The sequence below is a fragment of the Homalodisca vitripennis genome, chromosome 1, assembly GCF_021130785.1.
Source record: "Homalodisca vitripennis isolate AUS2020 chromosome 1, UT_GWSS_2.1, whole genome shotgun sequence".
NCBI classification, from domain to species: Eukaryota; Metazoa; Arthropoda; class Insecta; order Hemiptera; family Cicadellidae; genus Homalodisca; species Homalodisca vitripennis.
In genome coordinates, this window is record NC_060207.1 from 22,696,561 (window position 1) to 22,715,583 (window position 19,023).

Here is a 19,023-nt window from a genome sequence, read left to right on the forward strand (position 1 = left end):
TTAAGTTTGATGTACAATAACTTTGTTAAATTGGTAATAAATACATAAAATCAATAAACATTAATTGTAGAGAATTTAATTCTGAGAAAATTTATATAATCAAAGTCTAAAATAAAACAGAAATAAGTACCAAAAAATCGATTTTATTCAGTATAATACATTACTAGTTTTAAAGCAAAATTAATCAGGTTGGGGCCAACCATACGCACCTTTTTATAATAGATGTTCGAAAATGAGGCCATCATTATCAATACATTTTGCAGCACGTTTGTGTATTGCTTTTGTTGCGTTTCTTAATTTTTCAGGACTTCCCTGTATCTGCACAGCCGAATCCATAATACGGGCAATTAATTCATCACGAGAATTCACTTTTGTCTTGTATACAATGTCTTTCATCCATCCCCAGATGCAATAATCCAATGGAGATAGATCTGGTGATCTTGGTGGCCAAGGGTGAGGCCCTCCACGACCAATCCAGTGTCCAGGAAATTGATGATTTAAGTAAGCAGAAACGGCACGTGAAAAGTGGGGAGGTGCTCCGTCATGCTGGAAGTACAAATTTTGTCTGAGATGTAAAGGAACATTCTCTAACAGCTGCGGCAACTCTTCTTGAAGGAAATGCAAATAGAACTCAGCATTTAGGCGTCCAGGTAATATGAAAGGTCCAATCAGCCGATTGTGCAAAAGGCCACACCAGACATTGACGCTAAATCGGGTGTTAAAAGTTCTGTTCCACTACCTCATGTGGATTTTCCTTCTGCCCATGAGTGTTCATTGTGCAAGTTATTGACACCATCCCGAGTGAATTGTGCCTCATCCGTAAAACAAAATACGCTTGTAGAGTTGATTATTAATATTCAAAAAGTTGCAAAACTCCAAGCGAAGCGGACCATCCCCTAGCTGTAGATGTTGAACCTTTTGTTTATGAAACGGATAAAATTTGTTTCGATTAAGTGACCTCCACACCGTTGACTGCGAAACTCCTATCCGCCTAGAAATACGTCGTGTACTTACACCTGGACTGCGATGAACAGCATTAATAACAATATCATCATCAAGTTGGACAGCTCGTTCATAATTGGTTCTAGTACTTGGTAGTGATCCTGTTTCCCGAAGAGTACGAAAAGTTCCTGAAATTGTTTTGGTATCTGGAATCCTCCTATTAGGGTAACGTAGTTCATATTCTTCTACAGCAGCTCTAGCATTACCATTACAGTAACCCAAAATAAAAACCATATCAGCGTATTCCTCTGATGTAAATAAGTAAGGCATTTTTTCGCTGAATAAACAATCGAATTATAACTCACAGAAAAATTGCATTTAATAACACGATTCACAGAACCCGGTCTCCTGCTGTAGCTTGCAAAACACCACTAATACACAGTTCTAACGTAACAGTACAGAATACCATTGTTGATCAGCTGTTATTCGTGCGTTACCAACTTAGAAATTAATAAAACAAAAAACTGCATTTCGATGATTAGTAAACAATAATGGGAAAATGTTTGCTTCATTTATTTTCGAACATTTGATGTAAATTTTTATTAAAAAAAATACAACGTAATAAAACATGATATTTTTATTTACAAACAAATTTATTTAACAGTTAATCTTGTTTTCTCAATTTATCTCATCATTAAGGAACAAACATTTTGTTTTTGTTTTATTTGAACTAAATACCGTACGGTATTTCTTTACAGCTAGTAATGTATTATACTGAATAAAATCGATTTTTTGGTACTTATTTCTGTTTTATTTTAGACTTTGATTATATCAATTTTCTCAGAATTAAATTCTCTACAATTAATGTTTGTTGATTTTTATGTATTTATTACCAATTTAACAAAGTTATTGTACATCAAACTTAAAAAAACATTGTTTCGTGCCCCAATTTTTTGCATTTAACCCTGAATCCCTCAAAAAAACTACTACAGGTACAGTTTTTGAAACCTATTTTATTAGCTTTATCAGGTAAAAAATACATAAGAATCCACGATATTTCTTACTTAATTAACCTTTCCAAAAGTTCAGTATGGCTTTATTTTACTCTTTACCCAGGAATTCAGGGGAAATCTTTCTCTAGCTGTAACTCGCTAACGAAGCGTTTTCGGACCTATGTTTATATAACATTTTTTCATTATTTTTTACTAGTACAATGTGCTGTAGAAGTGGGGGGAGAACTTCATGAATCACTCTGTAGTTGTTTAGTTGTCTAATTAGATAAAAAAGACTTTATGAAAACTCATCTTTGTATGGAAATTATTTTTATTGTAATATTTCGACCTCTTAGGTATAATGAACTCATAATTCTCAATTAATTTAATTGTTTCACTCTGTCTTGCTGACCTTCCAGATCCATTATCCTGGAAGATGGCAAGTGCTGACGAGCTATCAGCATTGTCCCACAGAGATAACATCAGCACAGGGCGCATGGCAGCACGCACAGCAGATAGAGACGTTATCCCTCCCCTCCATCACCGTTGTGTGACCATGGACACAGAGCGCCCGACCAGTGGCGATGGAGCGGAACCTCCCAGGCACCGGATCTGCGGAGTATCGCTGACAACCGGTCACCGAGCACTGTTCATCGATGCCCGAGGGTCTCGCCACGTTTGAATCATCAACAGATTCAGTTTTACGAAACGTCGTGTTTCTGTTAAAGATGGCAAATGTTCTTAATCCTCACTACTTCCACTAGCGCTTTCATCGCTATGTGTTCGGGATGTCTACTCAGAACCTTGTGACCAAGAAAGTGGATTTCGCAGCCACATTTTAGAAGTCTAATAAAAAAATAAACTATTCTGCACACATTATACACATGAGAAAATCTGTCAGAAAAACACTACGAAAAGAACCATCTGGTTATGTAACTGTTACTACTATTCACTAAAGACTTACGACACATATAGGAGTTGAAAACGCTCTGTAATGCAATAAAAAGACATGACCAAGGTGTAAAATTACAAGGTATTGATAGGAGCAATGAAGGTCATACCTTGCTATTTGAATTTGTTAGGTTTTACGAGTTAGAAATATTCTAGTTGAATTAATTTTAGAAATTGAAATTTTAATTAGAATTTTTATCCAAGGTTATCAAAGAAATACTAATGTATATATATATATATATATATATATATATATATATATATATATATATATATATATAAGAAGTACTAATATATATATATATATATATATATATATATATATATATTAGTACTTCTTTGATAACCTTGGAAAAGAACTTTGTATTTGCTAAAGTTGTAGTCGATGTAAAAGTAAAAAAAAAAACTGTGAAACAGTACAACTTTGACATGTTGGACCACTCTTTATACAGGAAGCGAAACAAATTAAAATATATTCAAAATGATCAGTGAATAGACCTTTAAAAATGAGGTACGGCTTAACCTACCTTTTCATTTTAAAACCTTTAAAAAATTACCTTCAATCTTCTCCCCCAAAAGTGCTATTTTAGTGATCGAAATATGGATGTTATCGTTAAAACGAAAAAGGTAGGTTTTTCAGTTTTTATATACATCGCGGAAGAGTAGTCAGACTATCTGTATGTATATTAAGACTAGCGTACTAGCGTATGTACAACCTGTATGCATGTTAATACTACTAATATTTATCTTATTTAATAACACTTACGCTGGATCAGTTTCCTCAGGAGTTAAAGATCCCTCACCTGAAACAAACAATCAAAATTTAGCATTGCATCAAAATATGTTCATGGAAAAGTGTGGTAAATAATGTAATCTAATAAAGAAATGGGACGAGAAAACTGCTTCAGAACGGTTTATAAACAGTTTATGTAAGAAGCCCGTTCTGTTTTGTTCATAAATCAGAGAAAACAGTTATAAGCACTTGAGCCACTCATTCATAATGTATCCACATATATTTGCCTAAGTACTTACACGAGACAAGATCTTGCCTCATTATAATAACCAGCTGAGACAACAGTGTTTGGGGGTAGAAGATAAAACGCAGCCAATATAAGGGTTTATTGTGCTTAAACAGTAAGGCTGAGTGGAGAGCTATGTCTCCAGGCCGGCTATTAATTCTTGAAAGAAACTCTGGAACCGCCAGTAAGAAACTCGTCAATAATAAAGTTCTGAATTTATTAGTCACTAGTGGTTCCATTTGTTGCAGAACCGTAGGGTAATAAAAACAAGGTTTAGTTTTCTGCATAGTTTTAGACTAATTAAAATATTGTAGGATTAGTATCTATATTAATAAAAGACTTTCTTGATTCTTGTAATGATATCTGAGGTATTAAAATCTGATAATTTATATACATATTTCGTATCAATCAAGAGCTGTTAGACTCTAGATGTGCCTTTTATGGATTTCAAATACATCCAACTATTAGGGATCTGCTGCATGGTCTTCCAAATGTTAATCATATGAGAGCAGTTTTGTTTAGTTTAAAACAGCTGATTAGTCAAAAACAGTGGTGCTATACAAGCAGTTATTTCTCAATACACTACAAACTCAATATCAGCTGATTTATTATATCCTTTGTATATGAATTTATGGTATAATTGACTGATTTTACAGTAATACAATCCTCAATGTTTTTGGAAGTTTGATACGTCAAAGTAGGTAAGTATCAGATATCTGGTACAACCACTGATGTGTTATTCTGTGGTCGCTGGGTACAACGACTCGATTTTCAATTGTTCGACCTAGAACTTTTGCTGTTTCGTCTTTCTGCGTCAAAAAATCCAGATGAATTCTGACTCGTTTAAGTGTAATGGAATTGTTTGTAAAACAAAAATAATTGTTATATTTGCAACCAAAATTAGAATTTGAAAGCATTTGATGAAGTGTCAGTAATGAGACATAATTTTATTTAAGTTTTGTTTTATACATATATAACATAGTCTAGGCTACTTTATTTAAGTAAGTTATTGTACTAATTTTGTATGTATCGGCTATAAACTACAAAAATAAGCAGTATTTCCTAGTAATAGAGAGTATTCCTAGTTATTCCTTTGTATAAATAAAACAAGATTTGGAATACAGTCGGAACTTAACATTATGTAAAGTGATATATTTTTCGAATTAAGCAACGAAAAATGCATAAATTCAAGATTCCTTGGTTATATATGCCTGCAGTTTGGTAGCCACTTAAAATTTGACTACTTAAACTATAAGTTTTAAACTTTATAAGTTGTGAATTGGGAATTCAGCATTCGAGATTTTGTATGATCATTTAAGTTTTCACAGCAAAATATAAAATAAATTGTATGTGATGTTGGAATTAAACGAACAATCTGCTAAAATGAAAGCACCGGACACAATCAGAAAAGTAATTAAAAGGGGAGAACAAGAGGAAAGGGGGAAAGAGGGCGCTTTAAAAGAGACAAACAATTATCGACCAATCTGATTCTCGCTCACGTTGTCCTCATGATACCAAAACGTGACCTCTACACACACGTGACTTCTGCTTCTCAGGTTATCACTTTAGATATAATAAGCTTAAAACTGTTGTGAATGTAAATTGAATTGAAATTGTTTAAATCTTTATTCGTGTCTGCAATATAAAGGAGATGCGGTATTTATTCGTCGTACTCAAATAAAAAGAAGGGTTTATTTTAATAACTGTTATAACAATTTAAAAACTGACATTTTGAACATTGCTATTGGTTTCTTTCATGCTAAGTATAAAAAAATCTTTAATTCCTTTTAACCATAACATGCTGCTTTTAATTATATATGTAATTTCCCGTTCACTAACAGTTCTTTTACTGTGTGATCACCTCACAGATAATAAACGTATAGCCAATCTAACACTGATTTCCTTGGTTGCTTGTAATACATTCATTCAATTTTTCCTATTTCAGGAATACTATGTATTGATTAAATTGGTTTCCTTATTAAAATATTCACCTTACTTCATTAGAACGCTATACTGTAGTTCTAACAGTTTAATTGTTGACAAACAAGTCTGTCTATCTAGATGGAAAGGTAGGTCGGACACAATGCAATTGTGTGTTTTTGCCGTTACCCGGCGGATGGAAGTTTATTTTTGTACTTATTCATTATAAAAAATATTCTGAGAAGCAGTACATGATAGAATTATACATATACATGAGATACAAAAACATTCCATTTCCAAGAAAGTGCTAGATCTTGTATTATAGTACTCAGATGTAGGGGATGGTCTCATGATAAAGTTAATGTCGTATCAAGACATCCGTATTAACCCTGTTTATGTTATAGTCTTGTAAAGATATTCCCGTCACTTCCCAGAGATGAAAAGATGGATTGACAGTAAAAACAACGTTTCAATCATCTATAATTATAGCCAAGACAGAGGATTCATTCTTTTAACTCATAAATTTATGAGACCACATGATAACATTGGTGCCATTGATTATATTGAACCATTACTAACACTTGCTGCGATACAGTCAACATTAATCAATAAAATGGCTCCGCTTTATATTTTCGTTGCACTCATTACTATAGCAGTCGCTTTAGAAAGTTTTTTTGGACTTTAGCATTAAAAGACGAGAGACAATTTCAAAAAAAGCTGACACGATATATAGTTAAATTATGTTAAATTTAATAATATTTTAAGTATTTTGAATTAATGCTAATCCAACAATAATTTTTTTTATTGGAGCAGAGAATAGATCTACACCCAGCCCGAATGCTGAATTCCTAATTATTAATTCATAAAGTAACTTTTTGTTTAAAATCTTATAAGTAGGTCATTTGTAGTGGCTAACAAACTAAAGCTATATACTCGTATAAAGCAGGATCACTGATTGAATTTATAAATTTTTGTTTTATAATTTCAAAAAATACATTTGTTTACATAGCTAATGATTTTATATGAAATAATGTAACAGGTAAACGCACTTTTAAAATTTTTATAACATGTTACAGTTACAGTTCATTGCCGCTTCATTAAACATTTTAGATTCTCATAATTATCATTAGGATAAAAATTTGTAAGATCACTAATTCATTGATTCATTAGTAATCATTAATCATTAATTCATTGAATGATAGTTAGAGCTATGATAGTTAACAAATATTGATATTTGCTATTCAGAAGCATTTTCCCAATAAGCTTAAAAGTTTTGTACTTACCTTTTTATTTCAAAACTTTGGGAATATTGAAATTGAAGAGTAATAAAGTTAAGAAGAGTTAGGATTAGCACGACATAAAAGCCCAAACATGACACTCAATTGAGTTTATCTTACAGACTTATTGGCCGAATAGTCACAATGTCTACCGCAATGTAGACAGTAGACTGCTCGCCTGCGCGAGATAATGCATTGTATCTTATCGCTAGAAACAAAGGGACCGGTGTACAATCTTATCAGAATTGTATGAATTATTTCATGCTTTGATCTTGTAATTGAATTCTTGACATTGTGCAATGTAAAGAGGAAATACTAATTGGGAGTAATTAATTTCAAACTTGCAAAACATAATTATCGCATTATTTGCAATCACTGCAATTAACCTATGTTTGTATCATTACAAACTGAATTCATTTTTAAGCTATACAACAATAAATTACAATTATGATTTTTATGACATCATTTCATAGTAATATAACTTTTATTTGTTTTTGAATGCCGACCGGTTAGAACGACCTTGTCCAAACAATAATTATATTCTTAAACGACGTTAGTTCAATGCTTAGATAATTAGAGACTCCTATTAGAGATATAAAACTAACGAATCGAACCAATCAAACTTTGATTTACAGACATGTACCTCAGAACATGTACTCCAAGTGTGTTTCAGACTTGTATCTTAAATTTGGTACTCCGGCCTTGTACTTTAGATTTGGTACTCACGACTTCTACCCCAGACATGGTATCACCAAATGTACGTCAAGCTCCTATGTCATATTTGATACTCCAGGCTTTATCCCCAGATTGGGTACTCAAGCCTCGTAATTCATGTTTGGTACTCAAGACTTGTACCCTACATAATGGTATCATCAACTGTACGCCAGGCTTCTATGTCAAATTTGGTACTCCAGTCTTAAAGCGAAATACAAGATGGTTTAATTCCTCGAATTTTTAGTATTTTAATCTGATGCGTTACTTGAAGCAAAGCTTGGAGTCATGAGCATGGAAATATCTGATAAAAGGTTATTGGTATACGAAAAAAATCATAGAATTTTCTGGAGAACAAAAAGAATATTGTAACAATGCCAGTTGCAGCTGTTGTGACGTTGTGTAACAAGAGTGAGGATGTGGAGAGAGGGTGATGCAGCTACTTCTACAGCTAATTACTATCTCCTCTCACTCTTCACTCCACCATCCTCGCCATGTCTCTCAAGCTGTCGCCGTGTCTCTCAAGCCCAGGACTGTCCTTACAGCTTCTTCTCTAAGATACCATGAGCGGTATTCCTATGGAAATACTTTACCCGTTTATGCCTGTTCATGTTTTATTTTGCGTACGTCATTTAGTTAGCGATGTTCCCATATAAGTTGCAATAACATTTAATTGCATTTAAATCAGATGCGTTTCAGCGAGCTCTAAATGTTTTCAAAAATGTGACGTTAGAACATAAAACACATCGGCTACGACTGTCGTGAATATATTTCTTCCTGAACACGCAAAAGTAACACAGTTTAATATGTAAACACATTTCGCTCCTTCAGGTCCAAACAAATAGTTACAATAAAATAACCAATAAGTCTCCGACTGTTCCAATTTACTCTTCGGAGAGATATACTACTCAAAGACTTATCAATCCTATTTTAAATTGGCGGAATTTTATTTTCTGAGTGTATTTAAAATCATATATGGCTTAACTGGTTCATTTAATTTATTTGGGACATAAATGAATTTGGTAAAATTTTTTCTTTACAATTTCAGAGTCTTTTCTGTAAGGATGTCTTTTGGACGTAAAGGTTCAACTTTTGAAGAGATTATATTAATAGTTATTATTAAAAATTTTCAATTCACAAATTAAGGATTTAATTCGTATAATGTATCTTGATTGGGAGTGAGCTGCGAAAGTAACCTATCGTAAACGTTAAAAAATACGCATTAAAAAACCCGAACTAAATTTAGAGTTCTGTTAATTGTTAAAGAGACATGACATAATATACTTAGTACCAATTTCTTTCTATCCCGATTTTATAATACTTAACCTTAATTAAAGCACTGCACACGAGTTTACCTTAGATTCCCTACAAGAATATTATTGATTATAGGAATATACTGAGTAGAACAGTTATAGCCTTCAAAAGAGGTCAATGACGCTTTAAAATATAATTAGTTATATAAGTTACATTATTTGATTATATTGCAACGAAGAAAGTCAGTTAAATGCAAATTAAATCGAGAATAATTGTGGTTAAGATCAACAGATAAAACAGTAAACGCAAGATGTCACTCTTAAACTCTTAAAGAATTTAATTTAAAACCAATCATTGAAAATATATAGCTACATCAAAAGCCAACTTTTCATTGAGTTTAATTCCGCGGAATTTGTAATAATTTCTCATTTAATTTACCCATTGTACTTTTAAGTATTACTTTATTTTGCAAGATTTTCCTTTTAAGAACGATTAATTGAAAACAAACTGTATAACACTGTCCATTCAACGCGATGAATAGCAAAACTGTTCCTCGGTTAGATAAACAGATACAAGGATCTTCAATTGCTCCTAAGTAGCTATTAAGAGTGAAGGGAGAGTTCAGTCAGTAGTTCAGTAGTGGTTGTGGGTGACAAGAGTGGATGGGATGTGTCTGGAAGATAATGTCCTCAACCCTAGTCTCTAGAAATGTTATGACAAGGGTCAGTCACGTTTTCAGCATTTAGGTTTTGGGGGGAGGAGGAAATCCATTATCTCTTACTTCTAGAGGGGGAAGGGATCATCTTTTAAAAACATATAATGAACTAAAGATACAGAATATTTAAAAAAAAATATACAGGCCTACATTTTAACAAGTGCTGATGTTAATTTAACGAACAAAACGATTTCTTCTGTAAATTTATCTTCTTCATCATTTACTTAGTCACGCCAAAAAGAAAAGTTCTTATGTACTACTTTGGATTAATACCCACTATATAACTTGAATATTTACCTTTTATAATACAATATGAGTGAGACGATTCTCTATAGAGAATTGAAATGTAAAAATGTATCTAAGTACGTGCAAAAATACATGCCAGTATTAACGTTTTTAAAGGTTGAATATGTTTAAATCTACCTTTGGTACGTTTAATGACCAGAAACATTACCTGCAGAAATTTTTAAAGAGTTTGAAGATAGCCTCATTTTCCCCAGAGTGGAAGATAACGGAGAACTTAAAAATGTATTACCGCTCGCCAAAAGGGTTTTAGAAGCGAAGAAGTCATCATGTTATGTACCATTTTAAATGACTTAATAAAAAAAATAATAATTGGTAGAATTAGAGATCTCTCTGAAGTTGATTTCATCTAAGAAAGAGTAAAAATTAAGGTATAGATTTGCTTACGTTCATAAGGTACTTATTTTGCCATAGAGTGGTTAGAAATTAGTTTCCTTTGTGTTGTTCATTTTATTCATCTAGCTTTTTAACTTTAGGTATTGTTGGATATAATTATCCCATTTAACACTTAAGTTGCCCATTAGTTCATTTTGGAATATTCATACGCTTAGGTGATGTATTTACACAATTTCATACGAGATTTTAATAGTCGACCGTTCAAAATCTAAAGTAAAGTATTTGAACTTTAAGGATAAATGGTATTAAATATGTATATCAGACTTAAATCAACATAAAATTTTATTTCTAAGTATTTTCAAACGTTATAAATATTATATGATCTTCACTCAAGAAAATAAATTACTAGTCTAAACCAAACTAAGACAAATCTGATACTGCTTCCAACATCGAAACTATGCAAGGTTTCACTAAGTATAATCTTCTATCTTACCAAAAACCTTACTCAGAATAATTCTGCATAATTATTGTGAACTGGAAGGTCTTATACTTTAGGAACTTTGTTGATAAACATATGAAGAAAGAGAAAAATAACGGATATCAAAAGGTTTTTTAGACAATTTAGGGTATACTAAATAAAAAAGTTAAGTTCTTCTTGTGAAATACAAGCAACAACGAGTACGCCAATCATTAGTAAATCCATAGAAGTATTCCAAAATGTATTAATATTTTCATGTAAATTCCTATAACGGAAAGTTATTTAAATCTATCTGCTCTATTTTATTTTTATTTATTCCAAATAACCGTAATTCTGATGACAAGGACTTTGCTTCTAAAAAATTGAGTTATTAATCAAGTAAGATTCCCTAATTTTAGTAAATTGATTCCAAACATGTTCTCAGATAATTATTATAAGATTGTTAAAAAGTAATAACATGAATAAATTCAACAGTCTTGGCATCCTCAACCTTAAAAGTAGGAGAGAAAAATTTGGCCAACAAGGAATGAGTTTGAATTCCACCTTAAGACAGGATCACGACGCAGAAGTGCCGCTGACCGGCAGGTTGCGAAACTGCTGCACTTGTCTTTGATTGTTTCTATTGGCCTTTCCTTTCTGGCGACGAGCCCAAAACTCATTGTCGCTTGTCGCAGCGTTTAAAAGCGTTGTCAGGAAGATAACAAACACCAGGAAATTAACAGCTGGAAATTTTTAGACAATGACAAGATTTTCAACTTGTAAATCTTCTAGGAAAAGTATGGTATACCAATGTTCCATTAAGTCGATTAGCTGAAGCGTTAGCGAAGCCTATCATTCAAGGGTACTGAACAATTTCATTTCTGTCAACTGTCCGAACGATATCTTAAAAACGAACTGACTTGAAATTTTGCGTGAATAATATCTTCACTGAGTTCAATGATGCATGAATCATTGCACGGGATATTAGCTGGACATTAGCAAATATTTTTCCATTCCTCTTATGAGTAACTATGACGGCAACGAGAAAATAAAAGGATAAATAAATCTGTAAACAAACCCGAGAACCGCCATATGGGGCTTTGACATGTGAAATATTAACACGTGCATATACACTTTTATACATAATGTAAAATAAAAAGTAATAGAGTGAAAAATTAGTGATAGCAGTCGGTGATAAGATATGATTTCAGTGAACTATTGCGTTTTAGTGCCCTCACTAACTGACAGCAATTTTTATTATTCACACATATGGTTCAAACACATTTTTACTGTGGAGCCTGAATTAATGAATGCAAATTTGGATGTATTATGTGGCAAGAGATCCACAGAAAGATTATACTATTTTATTATTTTTACTTTAAATTTTGCATGAAACTTCACTTATAAAAGGGAAAATAAGTTCTATGATTATGTATGTCCAACCATTGAATTGAAGCTCATCATTCAGTAGGGCGATACAATTTCTCTTTCTCTGCCGGGGAATAGTACACATTTTTTTCTGCACGATTGTCTGTCTGTCTGACGATAGAACCTTGTAAGAACGAAATAGACTATAGATTTGAAATATTGTATGCAATCTCAGTAATGCCTGTTACGCAACATGTGGGACATACCTGGTAGTCATTTAAAGTACCAAGCTGATTCCTATAAATACATCTTACGAAAATGACAGCATCCCGAAGTTTTAACCCCAATGGAAATAAATGGTAAAAGTTTGTGGTAATGATAAAGTGAATGTGGAAGAGGAAGCGTTCCATCACGCACCCCTTGCCCCCGACTATTCCACCCTTCCAACCTGACTGCACGCGCCTCGAGTAGAAATACAGCTTACAGGCGAGTAGTTCAGGTACCGCTGAACACGCAACGTCACAGCTACGTACGCATATTGTGTAGCGTGCTCCAAACATTCTATAAGACCTATTCAGGTGGATGAAAGTCTAACTGTTTAACTTTCTGTTTGAACTACGTGAACTGTTTACACACGCATTTGACATACTTATGTTTTATTAATATGCAGAGAAGTAATGGTGTTATTTATTTAGGTTTCCTAAGCAGTTACTGCACATTAATAGTTTAATAATAATTTACTGGTTAACCATCCTCATATTTTTGAAGCTTTTTTTAATAAAAGGAGAGGCCGATCCCCTTTTAAGCCTTATTCTGCCCGTCCCTATGGGTTACCCTGCCGTTACTATGGGCCTGTGCGAGGATCTTATCAAACAGGATGAGAAGGATCTTGTCAAGGGGGAGAGTCGATACAGTACCAAGGTCAATGGTACTGATAAAAAGTGCAACGATCACAGACAGGATTTGAAACTTCGCTATATCTAACTCAGCCCAAAAATTCCAAGGATTTTTAGACCGTTCGGCCATCGGGATTCCCACATTAAAGTAAATAAAATAAATATTCATTCGATTTTACCTTTTAGCCTTCTGATAGCGTGGATTGAAGATTCCAAGTTCTTTTTTTTAATGTAATGATTAAGAAATTGACATGAACCTCTTTGACTCAAAATTTGTTTGACCAGTCCGCAGGTCTCAAATTTTTTTTCAATTATTTCATCTTTAAAAACATCATGTGTATATTTGAATTCCGTACCTCTATTTATATGGTGGTTAACAAAGCCACTAGACAAACAATGTTTATCTCTGTTCTTTCACACGTTTGTCCATTGTTTCCTTGACAAAAAGGACTTTTAACTATCTTGGAAAGGAGAATATGAAAAACTATTTGGGTTATTAAGTCCCTGAATGTACATGAAATTCTCAAAATAGTATTTTTATTTATAAATTTATTACAATTTCTCAAAAAATAATGCTCCTTTAAAAAATCTGGGGTCTTCTCCGTATCTGAACCTGATATTCTAGGATCCAAGAACTAAATTTATTTTGTGTATGCGTACAACTTTTTTTGTGAAGTTGACATAACGAAGTTCCCTTAAAATAAGGGAAATCGATCGTCAGTAGAGGTAGTTTTACTGAGGTCGAAACGGTATGTTGTCGAAGGAGTTAAATATATATATATCATAAAGCAATATAAAGACCGAAATTTTGTCTTAAAGTGGCAATTTTAATCTATTTATGCCACTTGTACAATTAAAAAGTAGCTCTCGGCTCCTAAACTATAAAAAGTCTCGTTATTTAATAGCTTAGTGGTAAAAAAGCACAAAAATAGATCCGGTTTATTATTGTAACAGTTACCTAACCACTTAAATATGCGTTTGATTGCGTTGGCTACTTTCCGAATGACGCTCTAAACCCAATCCGGACATAACCAGAGATCTAGTGTTCTATAAAACCTGGTCTAATACGCCAACTTCTAACCAGAGCAAAAGTACCGTAGTGATAGTATGGCTATAAACTCTCCTTTTAGCCTGGTCTACTATTTGCCAGATCCATTTACCAAGCTTTATTATCCGTTGAGCTTTGGCAGTCCAGTTTATAGATTCGTAGCAATCATTTATTAGTGTCTTTAATAAACGATGACGATTGTAGCTTTGCGACTGTATTCGAATATTTGATTCTGATAGGTAAATACTAATGCTCGATACTAAGGCAATGCAGTAGCTACTGGTTTTTAATTTTCAAAATTATTTTGGAGATGACTTTTAAGCTGGCGTCCAGCGTGATTTACATAATAGTTATAATAATACGAAACCGTTATTTTCGTAGAACACTAAGGATCTTTTCATACGCTACACTTTCAAAAAATGTTCTTTGCTATATTTCGAAAATAAAACATAAACCATTCATTCTTGATGAAAGAAACGAACATTTCATCCACTTCGTGCGCAGCATGTTTATTGTCTTTTTGAAATAAAGTAATACGTATTTGAATTCTTTATAGTGGATGTATTATTTTCAATGTAATTTCAGTTTTAAAACTCTCGCAAACCGATCTGTATTTAACTTGAAAAGTCTCAGCTCGTGGTTTTCTTTATATACAGGGTGTACATAAAGTCCTGCACGGGTATAATATTTTCTGAACGATAACAGATAAAGAAAACAAGATTTGGTACATCAATACTACACCTAAAAATCTACTTTTTGAAGAAACTATCAGCAATTTAAAAACTCTCCCAACAGAGTTAACTGGAGCCGTTCCCCAAAAGATCAGCCCATACGTCAGAATAGGAACAAAATATCCAAAATAAACCAACCTAAGCGTCTTACTACATAAACATGTGGACAAATAGCTTAATGAATATATACAGGCACTTAGGTTTTGACATACATGAATTAATATGTTTTGACCAATCCAAATTAGAGTCCATGCAAAGTCCTAAAAAACACACAAAGATGTGCATTCCTGAATAGGATTACTATCTACAAAGATCGTTTTAACCACTCCTATTACTTTTGGGTCTGAAATGTATGGCTCTGGTTTTTCGGTGTTTATAAAATAAATCATTCATTCATTATACAGGGTGTACATAAAGTCCTGCACGGGTATAATATTTTCTGAACGATAACAGATAAAGAAACAAGATTTGGTACATCAATACTACACCTAAAAATCTACTTTTTGAAGAAACTATCAGTTTTCTGTAATATCATGGGGACGTCCCGCAAGGAGTCAGAAGGAAATCTTAAATAGGAGCATAGGTCAATATGGACATCATTTTAAAGGGCTTATCTAGCAGAGTTTAATGCCGCAAACCGCACTCAAAAAGATTGATCCAGTACAAAATGGCGGCTGTTCAAAGATTTTACTTGGTTACATTTTATTAGTAGCCATAACCCCAGTAAAAAGCAAAACTGCAACCAAACGAATACTGCAGCTAACTACTACATTATGCTTGTCAGTTGTACAGAAGTGAATTATGACATTAGTTATCCTCAAGGGTTACAAATTTGGTCCTAATATATTGATAACGGGGAAAACCTGATAACAGTAACAGTTAGAAATCTCAGCGAACTATGACGATCGGAAACACTTCCTGTTTTAATAAAGTGTTGAACAGTTCTCCCTACATTTGTTCTAGAAATTGGCTGCCTCTCGTGAAAGTAGTCATTAAATAAATAGCATGCTTCCTCGTGTGATCGTCTGTTATTTCCCCAACCATCATAAGAAGTGTTTATACGTTCACGTTCGTCAAGCGAGATAGTGTAGTTGAAGAACTACAAGCAATACGACAAACTCTTTTGTACTAAAGCGCACTGATAAAATGGATGGACAGCACTACTAAAACAAGAAAACTAGAATAGCCTACTATGAATAGACTGGCTAATAGGAAAGTCCTAACTGCGACCCAAAGATAAGAGATTTCTAATTGTTACTGTTATCAGGTTTTCCCCGTTATCAATATATTAGGACCAAATTTGTAACCCTTGAGGATAACTAATGTCATAATTCACTTCTGTACAACTGACAAGCATAATGTAGTAGTTAGCTGCAGTATTCGTTTGGTTGCAGTTTTGCTTTACTGGGGTTATGGCTACTAATAAAATGTAACCAAGTAAAAATCTTTGAACAGCCGCCATTTTGTTACTGGATCAATCTTTTTGAGTGCGGTTTGCGGCATTAAACTCTGCTAGATAAGCCCTTTAAAATGATGTCCATATTGGACCTATGCTCCTATTTAAGATTTCCTTCTGACTCCTTGCGGGACGTCCCATGATATTACAGAAAACTGATAGTTTCTTCAAAAAGTAGATTTTTAGGTGTAGTATTGATGTACCAAATCTTGTTTCTTTATCTGTTATCGTTCAGAAAATATTATACCCGTGCAGGACTTTATGTACACCCTGTATAATGAATGAATGATTTATTTATAAACACCGAAAAACCAGAGCCATACATTTCAGACCCAAAAGTAATAGGAGTGGTAAAACGATCTTTGTAGATAGTAATCCTATTCAGGAATGCACATCTTTGTGTTTTTTAGGACTTTGCATGGACTCTAATTTGGATTGGTCAAAACATTGGGAACGGCTCCAGTTAACTCTGTTGGGAGAGTTTTTAAATTGCACAAAAAGGCTGTTAGAGTGATGTGTGGCCTGTGTAATTGTGACAGTTGTCGGACAGTGTTCAGTAATGAAAGCCTTTTGACTTTGACTTCACTGTTTATATTTTATGTCTCAATGTATACATTCAAAAACCTACAAAATTTCCCTACATATAATCTACATTAAATCATCAGTATTCCACCAGAAACAGAGATACACTCATCATTCCGCACCACGACAGCAACATATTCAAAATATCCACGTCAAATGTTGGTCCCAAAATATTCAATGTTCTGCCGCATAGGGTGAAAAATTCTTCAACTGAGGCATCAATTAAAAATAAATTTAAAGCAGTACTTGTTAAAACATGCCTTTTACTCTATGGACGAGCTGTTGGACGGGGCTCCTTAGCCTGGGCCATTAACAGATGCGTGATTGTCTACAGTTTTTAGTTTTATTGACAATGTTTGTATAATAGCAATTCATTTGTTAGTTATGGTATTTATAACATATACTACTACTACCATATAATACATAGTTATGATATTATATAGTAAAAACTATTTAATGACTAGGATCTATACATGTAGGGCGTATATGTCTTTGAACAATAAATATTTTGATTTTATTTGGTTGCCTTCAAGCTACTTATTCACAAAATATATAAGTGATTAATATAACATTTATCTAATTGCTAATATTAGTACAGTACTAACTAATATAAATTAAAATATTTTTCAAAACAGTATGAAAACGTTTGTGTGCAAACTAGTTATGGCACAGATACATATAAATAATATAATAACTTTAAAAACCAGACGTGTGAACGAATAATCTATAGAAATGTACACTTCATACTTATTAGCCTATTTTTCCAATGGAAGACTTAGACCGTGATAGTACCCAAATACACACAATATTGGTATTCTGCATGTGTGCGAATGTCAAGCTGTAAAGACGAATCATACGGCAGTTACCTCGTGGACAAGTGGACTAACAAGAGCCAAATTTCCCGACCAAGCTTTGAAAGACGATCCGCTTATGCCCATCCAAATATTTGTGTGACAAGCCGTTACTCAAAGATTGCGATTTATTAAGATTTTATTGGATGCACAATTATGATAAGAAGTATCATTTCTTAAATTATTCACATTTTAAGCGCTCTAGTTATTTTAAAACTTACATTGAATTTAAAATTATGGCTTCTCAAATCTATATGGTAAGTGTTTTCTTAGTTTAACATAACACATTGGACGAATTGTTTTGTTAACACATTTTATTTATTCCTACAGTTGTATTATCTTTAAAAACTTACTTGAATAAGGTATATTTAAAAATAAAATCCTCTGGAATAAAAATATATCGAAGGAAATTATTTCTTTAATAATAATAAAAGAATACGTTACTTTTTGTATTTAAGATCCATTATATTTTGTACAGTACCAGAAAAAATCTAATCCATCATCAATAAAGTACATTTTTTTAAAATATATTTAAAGAATATAACAAACTTATTCTTTGGGCGAGTTTCTGGAACGCAGCAAATAACGTTAGTCATTCATGAAAGTTATTGAGAGCTGAAAGGTGTGCAATTATATGATTTGAAAGCCTTTAAAATGTGTGATAGGCTACTGTGAAATTTATTGAATACATTTTATATTTTTTACTTTTACCTTTTTGTTTCTGACTTTTTTTATTTCAAATGTTTTATACATAACAAAGTTTATTGGCAGAAAAAGTTGGATTGGTGAAGCGTCATACAATTTTGTACAGTTGTTAAATTAATGACAGTAAAGAATTATTGAATTGAATGTATACAAAGTGTTAAGCCACATTCGTACTCATATGGAAAATCTACGTATTGGGAACAACTTAATCAACATCGAATTAAAATAGTTAACAGTACAAAAAACAGATTATATTTCACAAACCAAAGTACAAAACATCAATGAAATATTTGAGGCAAACGGCAAATAAAAAAATGTGCGTCATACAAAAATGTTTTGATTTATAGTTTAATTTTGGAATGTTGTGAAATTATTAAATACATACGTAGTTTAATCTTTCCATTTTGCATTATGTAAATAGCTAAGTTTTTATTTTTCAGAAGAAAATGTTGTGTGGAAATGACAACAGTTTGCGTGTTTAATAATATGTTATGAACGTCTAATCCATT

At 32.8% G+C, this 19,023-nt stretch overlaps 1 protein-coding gene across 2 annotated transcripts in view; it reads right to left on the reverse strand.

The window, feature by feature from the left end:
* The window catches only part of LOC124358127 (flocculation protein FLO11), a 299,990-nt gene that overhangs the window by 206,533 nt on the left and 74,434 nt on the right, over positions 1-19,023 (reverse strand). Inside the window, exon 1 of one of the 2 annotated variants that reach the window (XM_046810431.1) lies at positions 7,108-7,124. The exons of the other annotated variant lie outside the window; for it this stretch is intronic. The gene's annotated coding sequence lies outside the window, so the exon portion shown is untranslated. Of the gene's footprint in view, positions 1-7,107; positions 7,125-19,023 lie in introns of those variants that run through there. 2 annotated transcript variants of the gene reach the window in all.